Below are 25,893 nucleotides of genomic sequence, written 5' to 3' on the forward strand. Positions count from 1 at the left end.
CTGGGAATAAATCTAACCAAGGAGGTGAAAGAATTATACACAGAAAACTATAAACCATTGATGAAGGAAATTAAAGAAGACTTTAAAAAATGGAAAGATATTCCATGCTCCTGGATTGGAAGAATCAATATTGTTAAAATGGTCACACTGCCCAAGGCAATCTACAGATTTAATGCCATCCCTATCAAATTACCCAGGACATATTTCACAGAACTAGAACAAATCATAATAAAATTTATATGGAACCATCAAAGACCTAGAATTGCCAAAGCATTACTGAAGAGAAAGAAAGAGGCTGGAGGAATAACTCTCCCAGACTTCAGACAATACTATAGAGCTACAGTCATCAAGACAGCATGGTATTGGTACCAAAACAGACATGTGGACCAATGGAACAGAATAGAGAGCCCAGAAATGAACCCACAAACTTTTGGTCAACTCATCTTCAACAAAGGAGGCAAGAATATACAATGGAATAAAAACAGTCTCTTCAGCAAATGGTGTTGGGAAAACTGGACAGCAGCATGTAAAACAATGAAGCTAGAACACACTCTTACACCATATACAAAAATCAACTCAAAATGGATTAAAGACTTAAACATAAGACAAGATACAATAAACCTCCTAGAGGAAAACATAGGCAAAACATTATCTGACATACATTTCAAAAATTTTCTCCTAGAAGAAATAAAAGCAAGAATAAACAAATGGGACCTAATGAAACTTACAAGCTTCTGCAGAGCAAAGGAAACCAGAAATAAAACAAGAAGAAAACCTACGGAATGGGAGAAAATTTTTGCAAGTGAAACCGACAAAGGCTTGATCTCCAGAATATATAAGCAGCTCATACGACACAATAAGAAAAAAATAAACAACCCAATCCAAAAATGGGCAGAAGTCCTAAACAAGCAATTCTCCAAGGAAGACATACAAATGATCAAAAAGCACATGAAAAAATGTTCAACATCACTAATTATCAGAGAAATGCAAATCAAAACTACAATGAGGTATCACCTCACACCAGTCAGAATGGCCGTCATTCAAAAATCCACAAATGACAAATGCTGGAGAGGCTGTGGAGAAAGGGGAACCCTCCTACACTGCTGGTGGGAATGCAGTTTGGTGCAGCCACTATGGAAAACACTGTGGAGATTCCTCAAAAGACTAGGAATAGACTTACCATATGACCCAGGAATCCCACTCCTGGGCTTGTATCCAGAAGGAAATCTACTTCAGGATGACACCTGCACCCCAATGTTCATAGCAGCACTATTTACAATAGCCAAAACATGGAAACAGCCTAAATGTCCATCAACAGGTGACTGGATAAAGAAGAAGTGGTATATTTATACAATGGAATACTACTCAGCCATAAAAACTGACAACATAACACCATTTGCAGCAACATGGATGCTCCTGGAGAATGTCATTCTAAGTGAAGTAAGCCAGAAAGAGAAAGAAAAATACCATATGAGATCGCTCATATGTGGAATCTAAAAAACAAAAACAAAAACAAACAAACAAACAAAAACAAAGCATAAATACAGGACAGAAATAGACTCACAGACAGAGAATACAGACTTGTGGTTGCCGGGGGGTGGAGGGTGGGAAGGGATAGACTGGGATTTCAAAATTGTAGAATAGATAAACAAGATTACACTGTATAGCACAGGGAAATATACACAAAATGTTATGATAACTCACAGAGAAAAAAATGTGACAATGAGTGTGTATATGTCCATGAATGACTGAAAAATTGTGCTGAACACTGGAATTTGACACAACATTGTAAAATGATTATAAATCAATAAAAAATGTTAAAAAAAAAAAAGAATACTAAATGAGGCTTATCCTGGGACTTCAAGGCTGGTTCAACATTCAAAAATCAATGTAATCTTCCAGTCTCAAAAGAAAAACTACATGATCAATTGTGTGCCAACAAATTCAATACCCTACACAAAATGGATAAACTCCTAGAAAGACATGACTATCCAAACTGACTCTTGAAGAAATTAAAATCTCAATAGACCCATATCAAGTAAAGAGATTGAAATAGTAATCAAAACCTTCCTACAAAGAAAAGTCCAGGCTCAGATGCCTTCACTAGAATTCTACCAAACATCTACAGCAAAATTAACACCAATTCTTCACAAACTCTTCAAAAAATAGAAGAGGAGGAAACAGTTCCCAATTCATTTTATGAATTCACAATATACCAAAACCAGACAAGGACACCACATGGAAAGAAAATCATTTGATTTTTGACAAGGGTGTCAAGGCAATTCAATGGGGAAAGAATAATCTTTTCAACAAATGGTACTGAGATATCCACATGCAAAAGAATGAAGTTGGACCTCTTTCCTCACACCATATACAAAGATTAACTCAAAATAGATCATAGAACTAAATGGAAGAACTAAAACTATAAAACTTTTAGGAAAAAAACAGGAGTAAATCTTTGTAACCTTGGATGGTTTCTTGGATATGACACCAAAAGCACAAGCAACAAAAGAATACAATAGATTAATTAGACTTCATCAATATTTAAAAGCTTTGTACTTCAAAGAATACCATCAAGTAAAGTTAAAACAATAACTTACAAAATGGGAGAAAATATTTGCAAATCATTTATGAGACTTGTATGCGTAATAATTTTTAAAAATCTTTTACAATTCAACAATATAAAGACAAATAACCCAATTATTAAATGGGGAAAGTGTTTGAACAGATATTTTTCCAAAGAAGATGTACAAATAGTCAATAATCACACAAAAAAGTCATTAGTCATTAAGGAAATGCAAATCAAAACCACAATGAGACACCACTTCACACCCACTAGGTTGGCTAAAATAAAAAAGACAGATAGTAACAATTGCTGGTGGGAATGTAAAATGGTGTGGACCTTCAGAAAACAGTTTGGAAGTTCCTCAAAAAGTTAAACATAATTATATGATCCAGTGGTTCTAATTCTAAGTACACAGCAAGAGAAAAGAAAGTGTGCCCACATAAATGCATATACTTATGTTCATGGCAGTACTATACATAACAGCCAAAAAGTTGAAACAACCCAAATGTCCATCAACTGATGAATAAAATGCAATATATCCATACAATGGAATATTATTTAGCAATAAAAAGAAATAAAGTATTGGTACGTACCACAGCATAGATAAACCTTGAAAACATGCTTAGTGAAAGAAATTAGTCACAAAAGACCACATATTGTATGATTTCATTTCTATGAAATGCCCAGAATAGGCAAATCTATAGAAACAGAAAACTGATTAGTGGTTGCCAGGGTCTCAGGAGAAGAGGGAGTGCAGTGAGTATTTAATGGGAATGGGAATAGGGGTTTTATTTGGGGTAGTGAGAAGATTCTAAAATGGCATAGCAATGTTGGTTGCACACTTACCTGTACACTTTTAAATGGGACAATTTTATGGTATGCGTATTGTATCTCAATTTTTAAAAAACCTTACACAAATGTTTATAGCAGCTCTATAATCACCAAAAAAACAGAAACAATCCAAATATCTTTCAATAAATGAAAGCTTAACTTATGGTACATTCTACAATGTAATACACGCAATGAATTGGTATAAACTACAGGTACAACAAATTGGATGACTCTCAAAGGTGTTATGCTCTGTGAAAGAAAGCAATCTCAAGGGTTCATATTATGTGATTCCATGTATATGACATTCCTGAAAAGACAAAACTATACTGATGGAGAACAGATCTGTGGTTGCCAGAAGTTAGGAGTGGGGGCAGGTTGTGACAACAAAGGGATAGCAAGAGAGAGTTTTTTGGGGAGTGATGGAACTGTAATATATCCTGTGGTACACGTGTGTTAAAACTTATAAAATTGACAACCACAATGTCAATTTTACTCAATTAATTTTTTAAATAAAAATTTAAAAGATATCCCAAAAGATATACTCATTTACTGAGCAGTTGTTATAAAATAAAAAACTGCAATGGAGAACTTACACATAGAAGAGGAACATGAATTTAAGGATCATTCCTTTCAGAGAATTGGTTCCAGAAGTGTACCTGAAGTTATGCAAATTCCTCTACTCGAATATTTTTCACATGCAATTAAGACAGTATTTTGGATCTTAATGTATTTATTACTTTAAAGCAAGTTCTGTCCTGCTATCTCAGGAGTTGCTAACTTGCCCACATACAATGAAGTGAATGAATTAAAATCATAGTAGTTACTCAGGCATGTGTTCCAGGGGCCAAGACAGGAAAACAGACACATTTTAGATAACATATGTGAAATTATTCGTATATTGTGGAATCCTATAAAATGCTAGGTATTCTTATCTGGAGTTATTACATGTTCTGAGCATTTAGGGGCTTGGTGTTAAATTTTTCTGGGAGACAGATCCACATTTTAGAGCTGGAAAGGATTTAATGTTTATCCATTCACCTTATTTTGCAAATGAGGAAACCAAGGCCCAAAAATGCTATGGAACTTGCTTCAAAATCACACAGCTAGTTGATGGTAAAACAGGAGCTAGAACTTGTTTTCTTGACTCTGATTTTTTTTTTCTTGGTGGGGGAGGTAATTAGGTTTATTTATTTACTTTTTTAGTGGAAGTACCAGGGATTGAACCCAGGACCTCATGCATGCTAGTCATGTGCTCTACACTGAGCTATATCCTCCCCACTGACTCATTCTCTTTCCACTCCCCCTCAAGTGACGTGTGGAGCCATAGTCCAAGTCACTAACCCTCAAATGTAACAGGGGTTCTCGGTTATGATGCCCCTGTATTGGGGATCAGACAACTTAGAAGCTAAGTTGTTTCATATCAGGCTTTTCTGATTCAAGGTGAAGTTCCAGGGGCACAACTGATCTTGTGGACACAAGTGATGAAGGGACTCTACTCTGCTTTGTAGGCAGGGCCAGTGAGGCCCCGAGCATTCAGCATTCACCACCTCAGCGGGACAGTTTTAGCTGTATTCACGATTTCTATGGCTCGTTTTTAGTCTACTTGTCCCTAAATATAAGGTTAAACTGTCCTTAATATACTCCTTCTCACCTTCATCTCCAGGTAATGGTAATCCTCCAGAAAGCTTCACTTTAATTCAACTGCTTGTCTTCATGGGAACACAATGTTTTACGATCAAGTCTTATAAGCGGATGCAGGGGTGCAGGTTCTCATTAGGCTAAAAATGGCTAATCAATCTCAAGTGAGGCAGTAGACATCAGCTTCCTGGGGGAGAACCCTGGCTCCACTGCTTCCTAGTTATTTGCCCTTTACCTCTCTGTGCCCCATTTTCCTCGTTTGGTTGTTGCAATGATTAAATGAGTTAATACATGCAAAGCACCCAGCACAGTGCCTGGCTCACAATGAGCATTCATAAATACCACTACTTTTCATAAAAAGTCTCAGAAGTTATACATCACTCTAGAAAACAACTCCAGAAAGGCATGCTCACTCATATCCCCAGCACCCACAACAATGCCTAACATCTAGAAGATGGTTATAAGGGCTGAGTGAGTAGATGTAGCCTAATTTACAAGACTATCTTAGGAGTTACCCACTGTTTCAAAAAAACTAGGGGAGGATATAGCTCCAGTGGTAGAGCATGTGCTTAGCATACACAAGGTCCTGGGTTCAATCCCTAATACCTGCTGTAAAAATTAATAAATCAGTAAACCTAACTTAATTCCCCTACCAAAAAAAAAAAAAAAGGAGTTTGGGGTTTTCTTGGGCATGAGCCACCCTGTCCTCCTTGCTTGGCCCTGCAATATATCTTTCTCTCTTCCCACCAACCTCCCAGAAAAAAAACATTACTGGGAACTACAATATTCCATATAGGATGTTGGAAAAACTATTCCTTTTCACTCATGACAAGGGTAATTTTATCCTCTTGAGCTGTCTCATTTGTGAGATTCCAAAGAGTCAGAGTCAAGAGAACTAGAGGAAAGATGTTTCCAAGGGGGGAAAGTGGTGTCTGGACAGATCAACAGTGGAAGAAAAAATCAGATAGGAGGGAAAACTTGACTTACTTTATTCAAACATTTACTGAGCACCTTCTATGTGCCATGCACTGTCCCAAACAGGAAATCTGACTCTGAACAAGACAGCTTTGCCCTAGAAACTCAGTATAGAAGAATCTATTACACAATATACTATGTGCCCTGTAACAGAAATATAAAGGGCCACAGGTGTCCACAAAAGGCAACATTAACTCTATTTGGGGGATCACAAAACTGTCATTAGGACTGGGTCTTGATGAGTAAGGAGAGTCTGCCCAGCAAAGAGAAGAAGGAAGGGTATTGCAGGCAGAAGAGACCACTCAAGAAGAGATGAGTGAGGGAGCCTGGCAAGGTTAGAGAACAGAGGGAAAAACAAAACAAAACAAAACAGGGCCAGATGCAAGAGTGGAAGCCTTAAAAAGAAGCCTAAATCTGCCAAGAGTCCTTTGTTTTTAAAAGAAAGCTCACCAAGAGTTACAGCATTGATCTAATTGAGTGTGAATGATCATTAACCACTACCTATGCAAAAAGAAAAGATTTCACACACAAATCCCTTTAAAATCTACCACCTCCCCGTCCCACACTACGGGGGACACAGTAGTGTCCCACACCCACAGCCAGAGCCAGAGAAGTTGGTTTAGCTTTGTTTTGTTGTTGTCGTTTTCATAAATACAACTGACACTCCTTAGCAAGCCTGCTCCAGATGCATGTGGTACCTAAAACCAGCTGACACACAGCGGTTCACGCTTCCCTCCTCACCAGCCCCAACCTTCAGCTGCCTCTTAGTGACACCATAGCTTTTACTGCGTGGTCCCTGTGTTTGACTGAAGGCCAAACCCCAGTTCAGCCTTCCTTTCATTCAGATCAGCCTGGTCAAATCCTGAGGCTTGTATTACCAGTCTGGCAGTTCAAATCTCATCCAGGAAGATGCCATGGAACCCTGTTGCTTCCTGCTCTCCCAACACAAGGATCCTTTAGCCCAGTATTGTATTTCTGATGAACTCAACTTGGAGGTGGGGAGCTGCTTACTGAGTTTCAGTTCCTTCTACTTCCCCTTCTTCCTTGATCTCACTACACACACAAAAGGAAAAAAAAAAAAATCCTGGTCTTACTCAAATAGGTCAAATTACTTCCGTAAACCTGAAGCAAACATGATGACCGAGGGCAAAATCTTCGTGATGAAGCACTTAATGAAACAATCTCTAGCTGGATATTGAGGGGGACAAGGCTTCAGTGTGCTCATAGTGACTTTAAACCCTTTGCAAGGTTGAAATTAGGGTGGCATATTTGAGGATGGATAATAAGCAGCTTAAAACTACTAAATAAGTGAGCAATAATTCCAAGATAATCATAATTACGGTGTACTATCCATGATCTTAAGAAAAAGTATACAAAACTTGGAAGTAAATGAAGGAACGATAATGTCCTTTCAATATCATACTGGGGCATTGTTTAACAAGCCCACTCAAGGCTCATTTAACGCTCTAAGAGAATGTACCTGCACTTGACTTTGCTGTTTACTATTTTATTAGAGTCCAGACACTCGAGTTTCATGTTAACTTGTACATGTCTGTCTAATAATAACAAAGGCTATAATTTTATTGACCTGTATGACATGAATCAGTGTTATAACTATTAGCAAATTCAATCCAGCAGTTCTTTGATTATGCCAGTCTCTATGCCTCGACTTCTCCTTTAAATCAGCTTTACTACTGATAAAATAAATGTTCACATATTGAGATACATGGAAGTCATTCTGGCTTATACATGAATTAACTTGAATTTTATGCTAACTAAAAAACAGCCTGTTTGTGGCCTATCAAACATACATTGTACATCTGCTTTAATTATTAAAGAAAAGGGCACATTGACCAGAAGTAAAGAATGTCCATGTTAAAAATAAAGATTAAATGCCCCTCTTCCCAGGACGCCAATGCTGGTTCTCCCTCGATGATAACACTCCCTTCCCAGGTGCCAAGGCCACAGTGCATGCGCTGCTCTGGTGTTTTTGAAACCTTGAAGGAAGGTATCCCTGACTTGTTTAATGTTCTTTAATTCTGACAAGATATAAAGCCGTGCTGAAAACCCTGCTTCTCCACAGCAGTTTCTCAGGGTAATCTGGGAAGATGGCTTCCGGGTTAGTCCTCAGTTTGGCTCAAACAAAACACTTTTCTATACTTATTATTGATTGTTTATTGATTATTTCCCTTGACACTACCTGATTCTTTCATTAATTGATGAGTTGAATAAATTTGTATACATGTTCATTTTATTTGTGTACAAGAATCATGTTTTTAACTTTTTGAAAACCATACTATAAGAACAGTCATGACATTGTTCACCCAGCCATTTCTCTGCATTGTCATCCACCTAAGAAAAATTCTTTTCTGCTCTAGCCACTTCTTCTGGACATTCAAAAGGTACCACCTTTTTTTTTTTTTAATGTGTGCCAGCTTGACATTATTTTACACATTCACGACCATAATTACCTGTAGTCACATAATCATCTTTTCTTTGGCTCTCAGTGTTTTGTTTTATTTAGTGGAATTATTGCTGAAATTTACAGACTGGAAATTTATAAATTTACAGACTGGAAGTCACAAAAATAATAAATATGGATTTCTAGCTTCTTTTGAGAAATTGAAAGGTCTGGCAACACTGCACTCATCTTCCCACCCAAGGGAAGGGGAGAGTAGAAGTTGCCCCTTTTAGAGCATTTGTTCCTCAACTTATCACAATCCCCACCAGTCCCTATTGTTTACCACCTGCCTGCTTCACTCATTTGTATTACTTTTTGCCCCGTATATATTTGTTTTCAACCCCTCAACTATGGCCTCCTAATTCTTCTCATAACAAGTTATTTCTCAGTCTATACCACCTCCCAGTTCAGTTTTTCTTCTTACAGACACTGACATCTCAAGTGCATTTGTATGTGTGTATACACACCTGACACATACACCCTCAACTGTAGAAAAAAAAATAACTTCTACATATTGATCAAAAGTTGTAGCACACCTATAAAAAAGTTTTAACACACTGGAAAGCTGAAAATCATTGCACTATAATGTAATCTAACAGGTAACAAAGACATATTATCACTGCACATTAATATGAAGAAGTGAACATTTAAGGGTGAAGATCCAAATATTGGGCGAAGATTTCATTTACATGATCTGGCTAATATGGGCAAAAAGCAAATTTTCTCTTGAGTTACCTAGTAAATCACGCCACATTACCTCCTAACTGCAGATTCCTGACATGTCAGTTAGGATGACCTCTGGTTCTACAGCATAGCTTTCAGTTTCCTCTTACTGCATCTGACTCACTCTCCCAGCCTGGTGATCTGCAGTGGCTGCCTCCACCCAAGCCTCAGCCCCATCGCTGAGCACAGGAGCCTCTTCCCAGGAAAAGACGGTGTGACTCTGGCCCAAACACCTCACTGCTGTGTTCTTAGACTTTGGTTCAAACAGAATCAGCCAAGCCACTAAAAATGATGATTCCTGGCCCAATACCCTAAGACTGACTTAATAGGTCTTAGATGGGGGGTGGGGACCAGGAAAATGAGCTTTTAACTTACACATCCCTTATGTGTATTAATTCTCTTGCAGGTAGTCTTAGGACCACACTTTATGAAACACTGTCTTCATGCCTCACTGAAGAAGCTGTGCTTAAAATCTACCACCTCTCCAGCATTAGTAACATTGGCTTTTGGAAAATTCCTCACTTGTAAAGTATTGCCCTTTGCCATATGGACTATATGGATACATTTACTGAGTCCCGACTATCTCTAAGGCAGTGTGCCAAGGACTGTGGGAGACACAATAATGAACAAGACACATTTCTGGTTCTGAAAAATCCAGAAGTAAAAATAAACGTTTACAAGTTAATTAAAATAGAATGGAAGATGTGTCATGGCAAAAATACAAATCAAAGTCTAAGCACCCAGAAGTTAACTTCTTCCCAAGTACCTTGGACCCATCCACCTTTATGATTACACATGATGACATTGCATTTTCAGTATTATTCTTCTGCACTAGACTACGTTCAAGGGCTGAGATCATGTCTTATTCAATCTGGTGTCCCTAGTGCCTATTAAGTAACAGATGCCTGGTTGAAGAGTCATTATCAAGACATTCTTCATCATTACAACTCAGGCCAGATTGTGAGAAACCTCACATTAGATTCTGGCTGCTCATTTAAGAAAATCAGTTTCTTGAAATCCAGCCACGTAATTTTACAGTGGGAGGGAACTTAGAGATCATGTGGTCCGGCATTTCAGCAAATTTGGTGTGTAGATCACTGGTGATCCTTAAGGAAGATAGCTTCTAGAACGTTCACAGGTGATACACGAAAGAACATTTTAAATTTCAATAGGATGCATATATGGATGTGTGTAGAGAAACACCTAGAACAATGCAGTGCTTTCATAGATTAATGCTTAAAACAATGCTAAATTTATTTCAAAAAGTAAATGTAAAGCAGGTGAAACTCAGCAGAGTGGTCGCCTTTGGTGTGAGAGTAAGAGGCATGAGGAGGTTTCAGGCGCGCTAGAAATGTGTCTTTAGCTGGGCGCTGCCTGGGTAGGGATGCTCAGTTTGCAAAAACTGAGTAAGCTGTATTATGATAATTGCACTTTTCTGTACGTATGGTATACTTCAATTAAAATGTATATCAAAAGGTTGACATAGTTAAAGAGAAAATACTAAACAGATGGTAGTACATAGATATGGGGAAAATCCTGAAGCTGGTGCACGAAAAGCAAATGAGTGACACATAGACTCAAACTCCTTCATTGTATAGATGAGAAGAAACTCAAGGGACAAATCAGTTACTTGACCTTGAGCAGGAACTGCCCCCACTCAACCTTCTCTCCCACTCTTCCCTTCCCCCAGCTCAAGTCCTCAACTCCAGCAGGATACATATCCTCACCATCTCCAGTTGCTCCCAGAACAAGAATGATCTTTCCCCCTTTGGACATTCCCGCCAAATCCTAGCTCTTCCATGGGAGCTGCCTTCGCCATTTGGCTGTTTTTACCATTCCTCTTGACCCCTTCACTATATGCAGACCTCACTAAATTGTAAGCCTCTGAAAGAGACAGATCCTATGGCATTTAACAGTTTCATCATTTGGCAAGTTACTTCTCTGGGTCTCACTTCTCACACTTGTAAAAACCAGAGGTGACAAGGGCGGTATAATAGTTATGATCTGGGTTTTGGAGACAAATTGCCTAGGCTTCTATCTCAGTTCCACCACTAATTAGTTGTGGGACTTTGGGCAACTGTCATACTCTTAATGTCTCTTCTTCATCTGTAAAATGGGAGGTATGATAAAACTATCTCAGAGTTTTGTCGATAAAACAAAAGATTATCCATGTTAAGTACTTGGCATGGTGCTTCGTAACTGTTAGCCATTATTTTCATTACCTGCAAAGCGGAGAAAACAGAGCACCTTTCTCATCTCCAAGAGCAATTGAAAGGATAAAGTGGGATGGTGGTATCAGAAATGCGCCTAAGATTGAAGAGGGTGGGGCAGAGGGAAGACCTGTCTGATAAGACTGGGATGGACCGCAGGAGAGTGTACGGGCCTAGGGGTACAGGCCCCACCTCAGACCTGCCCAGTCAGAACCTCCAGTTAAACAGGCCTAAAATTCCCCTGGGCCTTTAGCTCCTTTGATTCGGGTTTGTCGCCCGCGGCCCACGGTCCCGGATTCTCGGGGAAGGTAGCTCCCCGGGGTAGTAAGCGGCGTGGTCCCCTTCCCTCCACTTTTCCTTGGGAAACAAGGGCACACCCTCAACAGGCCGCGGGCAAAGAGCGGGCCAGTAATTCCCGCCGGGGTTGTGTCTGAACCGGCTACGGCGGTCCCGGCACCTGCCTCGACCACCTCCAACCTCGCTGAGGGCCGGCCCTCGGCCAGCCGCCACCCCCGTGTCTTTGGGTAAACCGCCGAGGCGACTCTTCTCCCCGCGAGGCATCCCCAGGGCCCCGGGCAGGGCAGGCCTCGCCCGTTCCCGGCGTGTCCAGCGCGGCGCCCATCGGCCCGCGACGACGGCCTAGGGAAGCCAGGCCCCGTCCCCAGGGCGCGGGGCCCCCAACCACGGCGGGTCGGCGCCGGCCGTCTGGAGGGCCCCCGGGCCGCGCCGTCGCTCGCGTCCTCGGTCGTACCTGCCGTGAGGCTGCTGAGGCCTCTCTTGGCCTTGGGCTGGGGCAGCTCTGCCGCCCGCGCCGCCTGGCTCCTGGCGCAGCTCATGGCGTGAGGGACCCTGTGAGAACTCTCCGCGGAGCGCCGCCCAGCGGGGGCCGCGCGCCCCCTGCCGGCCGCCCCTCGACGAGACCCCGGGACCACGCCCCTTCTCTCAAGCCCGTGGATTTGTTTTGAACATTAAAATACGCTTGGGACCGACTATATAACACAGGGAAGTATATTCATTTCTTGTAATAACATATAATGGAAAAGAATCTGAAAAAATATGTCTGTATATGTATAACTGAATCGCTTTGCTGTACACGTCAAACTAACATTGTAAATCAACTACATTTCAATAAAACACAAAAGATTTTTAACAAATAAATAAATAAAATACGCTCGCCAAAGATAAATAGGAAAATGCAAAGTGGACAGAAGGGGGGAGAAAAGCAGCAATCAAAATCTTACCCTTGAAACTACTGTGGCTCCATTTACTACTTCTTTCCAGGTTTTTTTCCCTTCTTCAATGCATAGTTTTGCACACAGCTTTTCACTTAAGACTAGCATTTTCAGTACTATCATAGTCGTCTAAGCCACCCAGATCACGGCCTGGCTCCCACCCACACACCTCAGGGTTTGCCAACGGATGGGACTCACATTGACAGGTCTATTTTAAACAGAAGCCTGTTCACCTCACCCTCACCTAGACCCTACCCTTTTTGTTTATATAGCACTGACAGCCCTCTAACTTGCCCTATATTCTCAGTCTCCTGATCCCACTCTGTTCCTCCTAAAATATATACCCTATCAGAATAGCACCTTTGCATATTTTTTCCTTTGTAGTACCCCAAAAGCCTAGAAATGTGCCTAGGACATTGCAGGAATTCAATATTGAAGAAAAGAAAGGAAGAAGGGAGGAAACATTATTTTTAATAACTAGCAACATGATGGGGGGAGGGTTAGCTCGGTGGTAGAGTGCGTGCTGAGCATGCTCCACGTCCTGGGTTCAGTCCCCAGGACCTCCATTAAAAACTAACTAAATAAACCTAATTAACTCTCTCCTCCCCCAAAATAATCAGCAATATAATAGCTCTTCTGATAGAGTCATGTACCACACCTACCTGGATCTCTTTGGTAGACATTTAGTTTGTTGCTTATTTAAAAATATTATGAATACAGTTTCAGCCAGTATCTTTGTGTTTACAGATTTAAGACTCTCCTTATGCATGGCCTGAAAACTTTTCCAGGATAGTGGTTCCATTTGTACTGAATGAAAGTCCCACACTACTCGAGAGTGATTTTTTTTTTTAACACCAGAACCACATTGTGCCACATCAAATCGGGGGGGGGGGGTTCACTGTTCTCAGTCTCTCAGTCAGTGCAGTGCTTTGGTTTCCCTTCTTTCAATAAACTAACATATGTTAAGCATCCAAGCAATATCTGCTCTATTCTAGGGTTACAGGGTATGTAACACAAGTTTCCTGCTCTTGAGGAACTTCCATCCCAGCTGAGATTTAGGGAACTTGTCTGCTCACCAGATGTGTGGCAATGGTACAGGCTTTGTTTTTAACCTGGGCTTGTGGGCAAGCTGATTTCCTGCTTTTCTTGGGAGCCACCCAGAATCAAAATGCTCTTGGAAAACACTGAGTGTTTATGTGCTTAAATACAGAAAACAAATAAAAGCTGACCCAAAGCCTTTTAAAAAGGGACACTGCCCCAAGCCAAAGTGAATCTTAATAACAACCTCATATAGGTATTTGCAGTCTGTCATAATAGTAACTAATATAACTAAGCCACGACCGATTTAAGGCAAAGAAAAGCTCCCTCCCTTGGTGAGCCAGGTTTATTTTCTTTGTTCAGTTGGAGTGATTGTTTCAGAGATTTTTTTTAAAAAATATACTTGTTCAACTTATGCTAAAGTTACTATTTTGTCAGCACAATTCCAATTGTAGCTGTCTTTTCTTTTTCTGTATGTAAAGCACATAACTAACTAAAATGATGGCTTTTTCATTAAAAAAATACATAACATCTATGCAACAGTAACTGAGAGTCATGTGCTTACCTGAGTCATCCTATCAAATTTCTTGGACACGTAAGATGAGTCAGGCATCCTGCTTAGCACTTTCCTCACACTGTCTCGTATTACCTGCACAACAGCCCCATGTGGTAGGGACTATTATAATTCCTATTTTACACATGAGAATCCTGATGTAAACCTAGTTCTCCTAGCTCCCAGGCTTCTGCTCTTAACTACTAACCTCTCTAATCATTGTGATACTGCAATCCACTAATTCTTATGTATGAAAAGGACTCATCCCTGAGAAATGTTTTGTTTTAACTTAATCATACATGATTTGTTTAAAGAGCATCAGAAGAGAGGACATCTCTATGATCTTACCTAGTAATAGTCAATTCTCGGTCCTCATCTTACTTGACCTGTCCACAGCATTTGACCCATTTCTAATTTTCTCCACCTTTAGAACAGTTGGCTTCCAGGGTACCAGATTTTCCTATATTTCCTTCTATCTTGCTGGCTGTCCCTTCTCGGTCTCCTTTGCTGATTCTTCCCCAGTTTTCCTGGCACTTAATATCCCAAGACTCAGTTCTTAAACTTTTTATCTGTCTGTCTATCTATCTATCTATCTATCTATCTATCTATCTATCTATCTTTGTGTTTGCACCCTTGTTGATCTTATTCTGTCTCAAAGCTTTAAATGCCATCTATCCACTGACGACAGCCAAATTTCTATCCATTTCCATGAACTCACATATTAACTGGTTACCCAACATCTTCGCTTGAGAGTCTAAAAAAATCTCAGACCTAAAATGTCCAACAGATTGTCCTCTCCCCAAACCTGTACCTCCCTTGGTTTCCCATCTCAGAAAATGGCAACTCCATTCTTCCTGTCCCTGAGCCATCCCTGATGCTTCCTTCTAGTCCTCCACATTCAATTTGCCAGCAAATCCTATTCACACTGCTGCCTTCCAATGAGATTTAAAATAAAAAGAAACAAAAAACATCCACCAGTTTACAAAAAACAGAAGACAAAGGATCAAGTTAAACAATACCACAGGGATGTGCCATTCTGTCAATGAATAACAGCAGGGGAAGAAAAAGAGGAAGTGGGAGCTTATCAATTCAAATAGACTTAGGATAGAGGAGGTACCCAGAAGAGTCAAATTTGTGGAGGCAGAAAGCAGAACCGTGGTTGCCAGGGGCTGGGCAGAGGAGGAGAAAATGGTGAGTTATTGGTTAATAAGTTCAGTGTTTCAGTTTGGGAAACTGACAAAGGTCTGGAGATGGCGGTGGTGATGATTGCCCAACAATGGGATGTACTTAGTGCCACCGAACTGTACACTTAAAAATGCTCAAAGTGGTAAATTTCTCATGTATGTTTCAGTACAATGCAATGTGTGGACTTTGGATCCTGATTTGAATAAATAAAGTATAAAAATATTAATACATATATTTGCATGTAAAATACAGACTGAATATTTATAGATTGTTAGCATTTCAATTGTGATTCTTTTATTGCAGTAATTTTTTTAAAGTTCTTATCTCTTTGAGGTTCATCCTGAAATATTTACAACCGAAATTATACACCTGAGATTTTCTTTAAAATAATCCAGCATATTGGGTAGAGATGGAGATAAAATTAACAGGCCAGATGTCGACCATTGAAGCTGGCTGATGGGTTCATAGGTAGTCACCCCACATTCTCTCTAATTTGTATGTTTGAAATTTTCCTTAAGTTTTTAAAAAGACATAAAAAAAAAAAGGAAAGAAAAGAAGACCACTTCTCACCAGCTCTACTACTACTGTCATCACCTCTTACCTGGATTGCTGCAGACTCCTAATGATCTTCCTGCTTCTACCTGCCCCCCTCCCCATCTTGCTGTTGCAACAGGTCAACCAGAAGCATCCTGTTAAAACCATGTCACACCTCTGCTTAGACATTTCCATGATTCCCAATCTCCTCAGAGTGAAACCAGTAGCCTAAAAGATCCTATAGGAGGCATCCCCAGCCTGTACCTCTCCAACCTCCTTTCCTGCCTGTTTCCAACTTGTTCACTCCCTTCTAATTTTCTTTCTTCCTTGAAACCCACCAAGCACACTTCCTCCTGCAGCCTGTGCGCTGGCTGTTCCTCCTGCTGGGACCACACTTCCCTCACACATCCACCTGGCTCCCTCCTTTGCCTTCTTCAGGTCTTAACTCAAAATGCACCTTCCCAGACATACAGATGGCTAATAAGAACATGAAAAGATGCTTAATATCACTAATTGTTAGAGAAATGCAAATCAAAATTACAATGAGATATCATCTCACATCAGTCAGAATGGCCATCATTAAAAAGTACGCAAATGATAAATGCTGGAGAGGGTGTGGAGAAAAAGGAACTCTCTTACACTGTTGGTGGGACTGTAAATTGTGCAACCACTATGGAGGATGGAAGTTCCTTAAAAAACTAAAAATAGACTTACTGTATGATCCAGCAATCCCACTCCTGGGCATATATCTGGAGAAGAATATAATTCAAAAAGACACATGAACCCCAATATTCACAGCAGCACTATTTACATAGCCGAGACATGGAAACAACCCAAATGTTCATCAACTGATGACTGGATAAAGAAGATGTGGTATATTTATGCAATGGAATACTACTCAACCATAAAAAATAAAATAAAATAATGTCATTTCCTGCAACATGGATGGACCTGGAGATCGCCATTCTAAGTGAAGGGGCCAGAAAGAGAAAGAAAAATGCCATATGATATCACTTATATGTGGAATCTTAAAAAAAAAAGGACACAAATGAACTTATCTACAAAACAGAAACAGACTCACAGACACAGAGAACAAACTTATGGTTACTAGGGGTTAAAGGGGATGGGAAAGGATAAATTGGGAATTCAAAAATTACACCTCTTGGAGAGTGATGGAAATGTTAGCTACCTTGACTGTGGTGGTAGTTTCATGGGTATATACATCTATCAAAATTCATCAGATTGTACATCTAAAATATGCATAGTTTATGTACAGGAACCATAGTACAATAAAGGTGTTAAAAGAAAAATGCATCTTCCCATTGAAGATTTCCCTGGCCACTCTTTCTCAAATTGTAAGTCCCCTTGCTATGCTGCTGACCTCAACCCCCTTTTCTCCCTTCCAGGCTTCAATTTCCTCCTTAGGTATGATCACCATTTAAATATATAACAGGAGAATGATAATAACAACATAAGACAGTCTGTAATATATCATGATAACATGGTATGCTCTAAGCATTTTAATTAATCATTTTGATTATTGTTTGCCTCCCGGAAGAGAATGTAAACTCAGGGAAAGAATTTCCATCTGCTTTGTTTGCTGCTATAATCATGACACACGGAACAGCATCTGGCGCTGGCAGGCAATCACTAAATATTTGCTGAATGGAAGAAGGAAGGAATGCCGATGTGATTTACAAGTTCATGATCTTGAAGCAGTTTTCATTCACTCAAAAAATATTTATGGAGCTTTTGCTGTATGCAGGGTAATATTTTGAATATCACAGGATAATAATTTATAGACTCCATCCCAACTACCATATTTATAATTTTCCATATGGGGTGATTAAAGTAAAAGCTGCTGTCAGATCAAAGTCAGAACATTTCATCTAAATTAAACCATCAGTCCACCTCAGAGGGCTGCTCTGTAATTGGAGCTTATGAACCAAGTCTTTTTTTTTCTCTTTCTTTTTTTTCTGAACCAAGTCTTATAGTGCCAACAAAATTATGGCTCCACTATGGTCTGGTTAATTTAATCTCTAAGTGTTGGCAATCCAGATACAGACCATTTCTCCTTATCCAGAGGGGTCGAGGAATATCCTGTTCTTGTTAACTCTGTGTGCCTTACCTGGATTGCCCAACTCCCGGTCCCAATATCCATGGTCAGAGGTTACCTCAGTCCACAGTTCTGCTCATTGCCCCTACTAAGTCTCTCTCCAGCTATCTGCTGCTCCCAGCCCCACTGCTGGTGCCTTAGCCCCCGTTACCCCCACCCCAGTTATGCCCTGGGAGTGGCTGGGAGGCTGGGAGGATTGGAGAGGTTAAGTCCCTCAAGCTACCCTTTGACATCACCCACCAATGTTTTCCCTACTAGATGGCAAACTTGTCACGGGCAGTTCTGTTTCTAATTCATCTTTGTGTCCCCAGCACCTGGTTCAGTGTCTAAGAGAATTAATGTGAAAACCTATCACCCAATGTCAATCATCCATTATACATCAATGAACATTCTAGTCATTCGAGTTTTCTGCTTATTTAAATTTGCCCTGGAATTTAAAATTTAAAGCAATTTCCCTACATCTGAGTTTTCTAGTATTAGAACTTTTTACTTGAGTCATATATAAACTCAGTGCTCCATTTTAAAGGTGATTATAATACTGGGCCACATATTTGTAGGGCTCTCCATGGTCTATTCACCCCAAACAATCCACTATGTGTGTGGGGCAACCCAAGGATAAAAATGAATGCTGGTTTTGCTTTGCTGGTTTTGCTTTGGGCAGAAGGGTAGGTTCCAGCACCATCTGTGGCAGGTGGCTGAGAGCTGTACCTGCAAGGCTGCTCTTCCTGACGTGTTCCTGCCAGAGCTGCTCCCTGCCACGGAAAGCTCTGGCGGTGCCTGTCCTAGAGCTGAAACCCCTGGTGAGTAGAGCAGAGAACCAAGCTCTGTTGGCAGAAATGGATAAGAATCTGGCTTCTGGCATTCATTAGCTGTGTGATTTTGAGCAATTGATTGAACTTCTCTGAGCCTCCACCCTCTATAAAACAAGAATGATGATAATATCTACATGGCAGGATAGCTATGAAGGAGAAACAAAAGCGCACACTCTGCATGATAACTGGCATAGAATAGACACTCAACAAGTGGGTATTTTCTGCCTTTTCCAGGGGGCTGTGTTCGCCGAAGATCCCCTGAGAAACACTCCAAATACCCCACAACACTAGCAGTTAACAGATGGGCATCATTATACCCATTTTGCAATGAAAAAACTGAGACTTCAAGGTGTTAAGTAGACTTGATAAAAAGCAGCAAAGCCAGAATTCGCTCCCAATTTTATCCGACTTGCATTGTTGACAGATCCTACAAACTATTGCCTCTACAGCCACTTCATCTAGTTTATAATTTTCTTTAGGCTGGCTTTGTCTTCTGATTCAAGAACTGCTTCCTCTGCCATCTTCATCTTTTTTTTCCCCACCAATGACTCAGAATTGGCTGAACATGTGGTTAGCACTTACTCTTGCTTCAAGAAGAGTGTTTTTCTTTTTAAAAGTAATTCACACACCACATAAAAAAATTTCCCCACAAAATACAAAAGGCTTTACACTAAAAAAATCTCTCCCTACCACCTTATACCAAGCTCAAATCTCCATGCCTAGTGGAAACCACTCTTAGGTTCTTATAGATCCTTCCAGAAAGAATCTTTGCATTTACAATCAGTGCATATCTTTAAAATGAGAATTGAGTCCTTTTCCATATCAGGCAAAGGAGGAATTAGTGTTAATGATAGTGAAAATCAGCCAGCTTCTGAGGGAAAATACCAGATTAGCCTGAAAGGATTAAGGATGATCAAAGACCAACCAGTTTGGAGACAGACTGGATTTTTACTCCATTAAAAGGGGCTTCTGCTCTGAGCTTCTGGACCCAGGCGTCCTGTGGAAAGATGCTCCTGTGACTGGATCCTATGTAAAAACAAGATTGTGTGCTATCTGAAAAATGTCATCTCGAGGAACCTTTATGTACAGATTAATAAAAGGAGACAGGTGGAACCTAGTAATCATAGTCTAACGATACTGTCACAAACAAGGAGATTATGGCTGTGAATCAAATATACCAAGAGGTTCTAAAATTCATTTGTCTCGCAGGCATCTATTAAGTACTTATGATATTTCAGGCCTCCCTCATGCCAGGAACTAGGAAAAGAAGTCAAGCAACTACACAATTATTTCTGTGTCCCTTTTCATCTATCTTTCTAACCAACCCATTTTTAAAAAATAGCAATAAGCACTTATTATCTATCTCACACCGTGCACTGTCAGGGAAGTTCTGGCTCAGGGTCTCTCCAAAGTTTGCAGTTAGAGGTGAGCCACGGTTGCCATCATGGAAGGTTTGACTGGAGGTGGATCTGCCTCCAAGATGTTCACTCATGTGACTAGAAAGTTGAAGTGACTGTTGGTGGAAGGCCTCAGTTCCTCTCCACAGGGACCTCTCCACAGGGCTGCTTGAGTATCACAGCATGGCCCCTGGACTTCCCCCAGAGCAGGCGATCCAGGAAACCAAGATGGAAGTTGCAATACCGCCTATGACAAAGGTTTAGAGCTGCATGCGATCACTTTGGCTTATCTTCCATCAGTCACACAAATCAATCCTTGTGCAATATGCAAGGGAATTACACAAAAACAGGAATGCCTAAAGGTGAGGGTGCCTGGAGGCCATCTTGGAGACTGGCTACTAAAGAAATTCAGATAGGAAGGTGAGAGGCTGAAAAAGCAAGGATGAGGAGGGGATACTGAATGCAAAGGGGGGGAAACAGATATCATAGGTGTGTTTTTTGGTGAATGTCATATTCATTAGTCTCACTGTTTTTTCCCTCATTTTTAAAAACTAACTTTCTGTGAATTAAACTCATCAAAGTAACATGAATCAATATTTCATCTATGTGAAGTTACTTTTTGAAAATCTTTAAATTTATACCAATGGTTACCGATAATTTTTATTCCTACTTCAGGTGGTGTTTATGTATTTTTAACGGGGGCATCATACTTATTATGATAAATTGTAAAATATCCCTCCAGTTTTCTTATGTCCCAACCTATTCCTCTACTTATACGAATGCACGAACTCATTGTTCCTAAGAACTGAATTAATCATCATAGACGTGTTTATTTCAGCAGACCTATGTCAGGGTTGCTGTGTATAAAAGGCTGCATTGGCACACATTACAAAAAATGCAAGCCTATCTCAAGAAATTCTCCCAGTGGAGCTGGTAGCAGAGAGAACGTCAGGCATCTGCATCAGCATCTAGGCCCTGCCTCTTTTCACTCCCTTCTTCCAGTTTTATTGAGATATAATTGGCACACTGCACTGTATAAGGTGTACAGCATAATGATTTGACTTATGCACACCATGAAATGATCACAATACATTTAGTGAACATCCATCATCTCATATAGATACAAAAATTAAAGAAATAGAAGAAGTTTTTTCCTTGCGATGAGAATGCTTAGGATTTACTCTCAACAACATTCATATATAACATACAGCAGTGTTAATTATATTTATCATGCTGTACAGTACATTCCTAGAACTTATTCATCTAGGAAGTTTGTACATTTTGACTGCTTTCATCCAATTCCTCCTCCCTCCACCCACTGCCTCTGGTAACTACAAATCTGATCTCTTTTTCGATAAGTTTGTTTGTTTGTTTTTGAAGTATAATTGACCTACAACATTGTTTGTTCCTGTTACAAAACATGGTTCAATATTTCTATAGATTTCAAAATGATCACCATGATAAGTCTAGTTATGTTATATTACCATGCAAAGGTATTACATTATTATTGACTATATTCCTCACACTGTACATGTCATATGCATGACATTTATTTTGCAACTGGAAGTTTGTACCTCAGTCTCCCTCACCTATTTCTCTTCTCCCTCCATCCCCCTCCCCTCTGACAACCACCTGTTTGTCCTCTGCATCTATGACTCTGTTTCTGTTTTGTTGCTTGCTCATTCGCTGTTTTTTTAGATTCCATATATAAGTGAAATCATACAGTATTTGCCTTTTTCTGTCTGACTTATTTTACTTAGGATAATACCCTCTAGATCTCTAGGTCAATAATCAATAGCAAGATTTCATTCTTTTTTATGGCTGAGTAATATTTTATTGCATATATACACCATATCTTCTTTATCCATTCATTTATCAATGGGCACTTAGGTTGCTTCTGTATCTTGGCTACTGTAAATAGTGCTGCAATGAACATGGGGTGCATACGCAATCTTTCCTAATTAGTGTTTTCATTTTCTTCGAATAAATATCCTGGAGTGAAATTGCTGGATAGTGTGGTAGTTCTATTTTTAATTCTTTTTGAGGAATCTCCATACTGTTTTCCATAGTAGCTGCATAGCCATTCCATTTTTATTATTTCCATTGAGTCTCCAGAAAATCCTATGAAGTTCAGAGAGGCGAAGTGACTCATCCAAAGGCATGTAGCTAATGTGCAGCAGAGCGGAGACTTCAACCTGCGTCTTCTGCCTGTACGTTCAGTGTGCTTTTCCCCTGACACTGTTGCAAATCTTAGAGTTCAGGATCCAAACTCTAGAATAAAGTCTTCAATTGCTCCAAGTGAACTGCTGATAAAATGCTGAGACTCCACACCTGTGTTCACAGTAGCATTATTGGCAATAGCAAAAAGGTAGAGGCAACCAAAGCATTCATTGATGGGTGAATGGATAAACAAAGTGTGGTATATATATGCAATGGGATATTTTATTCAGCCTTAAAAAGGAAGGAAATCCTGATACATGTTACAACTTAGATGAACTGTAAGGACATTGTGCTAAGTGAAATAAGCCAGATGCAAAACGACAAATATAGTATGATTCCACTTACATGATGTATCTAAAATAGACAAATTCATAGATACAGAGTAGAATGGTGGTTACCAGGGATTGTGGGGAGGGAGAAATGAGGAGTTATTCTTCAATGGGTACAGAATTTTAGTTTGGGAAGATGAAATAGAGTACTCTGGATGAATGATAGTGATGATTGCACAATGTGAATGTACTCAATTCCACTGAAACATACACTTAAAAATGGTTAAAATGGTAAATTTTATGTTATATGTATTTTATCACAATTTTTAAAAATGGAAAATTAAAAAGAAAAAATACTGTCTCCTCTAACCTACTTAATTAGTACTAATTAAGTTAGTATTGACCCAGATAGGTCAAAGGGCAACACCTCTACTGGGTTATGCTCATGTTGACACTTTCTGTACCAAAATGATGTGTGCCATGGACATATGGACACATTCAACTGCCCAGGATCCCACTCCTCCTCCTTCTGGAAACAGAATCCTCCTTTTGGTGGGGAGAAGCCCATACCGCGAGTACAAGGAAACCCAGACCATTACAATCACATACCTCATCCCTTTGGTCACTGTCATTGAGCAAATAGAAGCTTAGAGAAATTAAGTAGTTTTTATTAGAATCTGTTCCTGCATTAGTTTGAATGCTAGAGTGGTTTTAAAACATGTCTACAAATTATTTAACACTAGTTCCTTCAAAAGGTGGAGCCTACTATCCTTGTCTCTGAGTATGAGATGGACTCAGTGATTCATTTACGACAAAGAGGATGTTGCACAAACGTGAGTGTGTGTCGTCTGTGGCAAGATCATAAATGACATGTGCTTCTCTCCCAGATGAAGTGGCTTCTTTTGGGGGACGCTGGCTGCCAGGTCCTGAGGACACTCAAGCAGCCCTATGGAGAAGTCCACGTGGTGAGAAATTAAGGCTTCCTGCCAAAAACCAGTGTGGAACTGAGGCCTCCAGCCAACAGCCATGTGACTAGACATCTTGGAAGCAGATCCTCCAATCCCAGTTAAGCCTTCAGATGACTGTGGTCTTAGATGACTGCAGCCCCAGTCAGCATCTGACTATAACCTGATGAGACCTTCAGCCAGAATCACCCAACTAAACTGCTCTTAAATTTCTGACCCACAGAAATAGTGATATAATAAAAGGTTGGATTTTTAAAAATTTTTTGGTTTAATTTGTTTATTTTTTAATTACAGTAAAATACACATAACATTTACCCTCTTAATCACTTTTTAGGTGTTCTGTTCAGTGGTGTTAAGTATATTCACATTTCTGGGCAACCATCTATCTTGAGGACTTTTTCTTTTTGCAAAAACTTCAAATTTCATCTGCACCATCAGCTCTTCTGGGTCTCGAGCCTGCTGACCCACACACCTGATTTTAGACCTGCCAGCCTCCGTAACCACATAAGCCGATTCCTTATAAATTCCTTAAGTCTTTTTCTACATAGCCACGGACACATCCTATTGGTTCTCTTTCTCTGGAGAACCCTGACTAAATACAACATTATCTATAAACATGTATTCGAAACCAATCCAGAAGTGTCAGTAGTCTTAGAAATGCTTGGTATGCCTGCCTTGGTTCAGCTCCTGGGCCGGCACAGATTGGCTGTGTTGACATTAGGTGAGTTTCTCAGTGTTTCTGGGCTTTGGGTTTTCCCCATCTGGAGAATGAGGTCATAATGATATTACTTACTTCCTTGGGTGTTGAAGCCTAAACAAGTTAATACATGTAAAACACTTACAAAGAATATAGTAAGTGTATTAGTCTGCTCAGGCTGCCTACATAAAAATACCATTAACTGGGAGATGAAGAAAGAAGAAGAAACAGGAATCTGGTGTATTTGGAAAAAAATGGAAAATATAGAAAAGTAGAAAGAAGAAACACCCATAATCCACCCCCCAAAGACAAGAACTAGTAGCAATTTGTCTTTCTTTCCAGTCTTTATGAGTATATTTTCCACAGAGTTGTGCCAAATATTCAATTGCATTGCCTACTTTTTCAATTTAACAGTGCCATATAAACATTTCTCCACTGAAGAGGTCAACCCACATCAACTTATTTTCCAAACAACATCTTGCAAATTCCCTTCCCCACATAATGGGTCATGTGAAGGAAAATCCAGGTGATTCCCTCCACCTGCAGAAGCTGAAGGGACCAGATTCTACGTCTTCTCACCCCTGTGCGGGTAGGAGGCAGCCCGTGGGTGGAAGATGCAAGGGAGGAAGGAAGTGCTTCCAGGTGTCCATTGCCCTGGAGTGCTCTCAGGAGCCGCCCTGTTGTGAGACCATTGGAGAAATCCGCTGCCCACGACTCGGGGCAAAACTACCTTTATTCCCTGCCTACTTGCCTCCTGGGGCTCCAGCCTCACTTTAATTTGGGATGACCTTAGCTTCCAACATCTGCTTCAATAGGCTGAAGTCAGTTTCTTTTGTTTATGTTCTAAGAACCATGATAAACCTAAGTCATTATTATTATTATTATTATTTTTGCAAACTCGGTTTTTGATAAACATACATGATTTTCCATCTCAGGACTGTACCCAGTGCACTTAATCATGTCCATCTTGCTAGGCATTTAGGTTAGATTAACAATTTTGTTCATATTATGAACTGAATGTTTGTGTCTCCTAAAATTTGTATGTTGAAGCCTAACCCCACCCCCCACCAATGTGATGGTATGTTGAGATGGGGCCTTTGGGAGATCGTTAGGGTCAGATGAGTTCTCAAGGATTCTTGTGGGATTAGGGCCATTGGGAGACAACCAAAGAGTGCCCAGCCTCCCCTTCTCAAGCTCTCCCACACCCCCTCTCCCCCACCTGGCCACACACCCCCCTTTTATGTGTGGACGCAGTGAAAAGGCGGTCACCGGCAACCCAGGAAGAGGGTTCCCACTAGAAATCAACCACACCGGCACTCTGACCTAACTTCCAGCCTCCAGGCTGTTAAAGAATAAACGTCTGTTTAAGTCACTCAGCCTATCAGTCTATGGAATTTTGTCTGGCATCCTGAGCAGACCAAGACAGTGCAGAAAGCTTTTCCTATATTTCGAGTTACTTCTTTAGCACAGA

General features: G+C 40.2%; 1 protein-coding gene across 1 annotated transcript in view; it reads right to left on the reverse strand.

Moving 5' to 3' along the window:
• The window catches only part of TXNRD1 (thioredoxin reductase 1), a 103,129-nt gene extending 90,857 nt beyond the window's left edge, over positions 1-12,272 (reverse strand). Inside the window, exon 1 of the mRNA XM_072973087.1 lies at positions 12,156-12,272. The gene's annotated coding sequence lies outside the window, so the exon portion shown is untranslated. The remainder of the gene's footprint in view (positions 1-12,155) is intronic.
• Between the last annotated feature and the right edge of the window lie 13,621 nt (positions 12,273-25,893).

This window comes from Vicugna pacos, chromosome 12, assembly GCF_048564905.1.
Source record: "Vicugna pacos chromosome 12, VicPac4, whole genome shotgun sequence".
Taxonomy (NCBI): Eukaryota; Metazoa; Chordata; class Mammalia; order Artiodactyla; family Camelidae; genus Vicugna; species Vicugna pacos.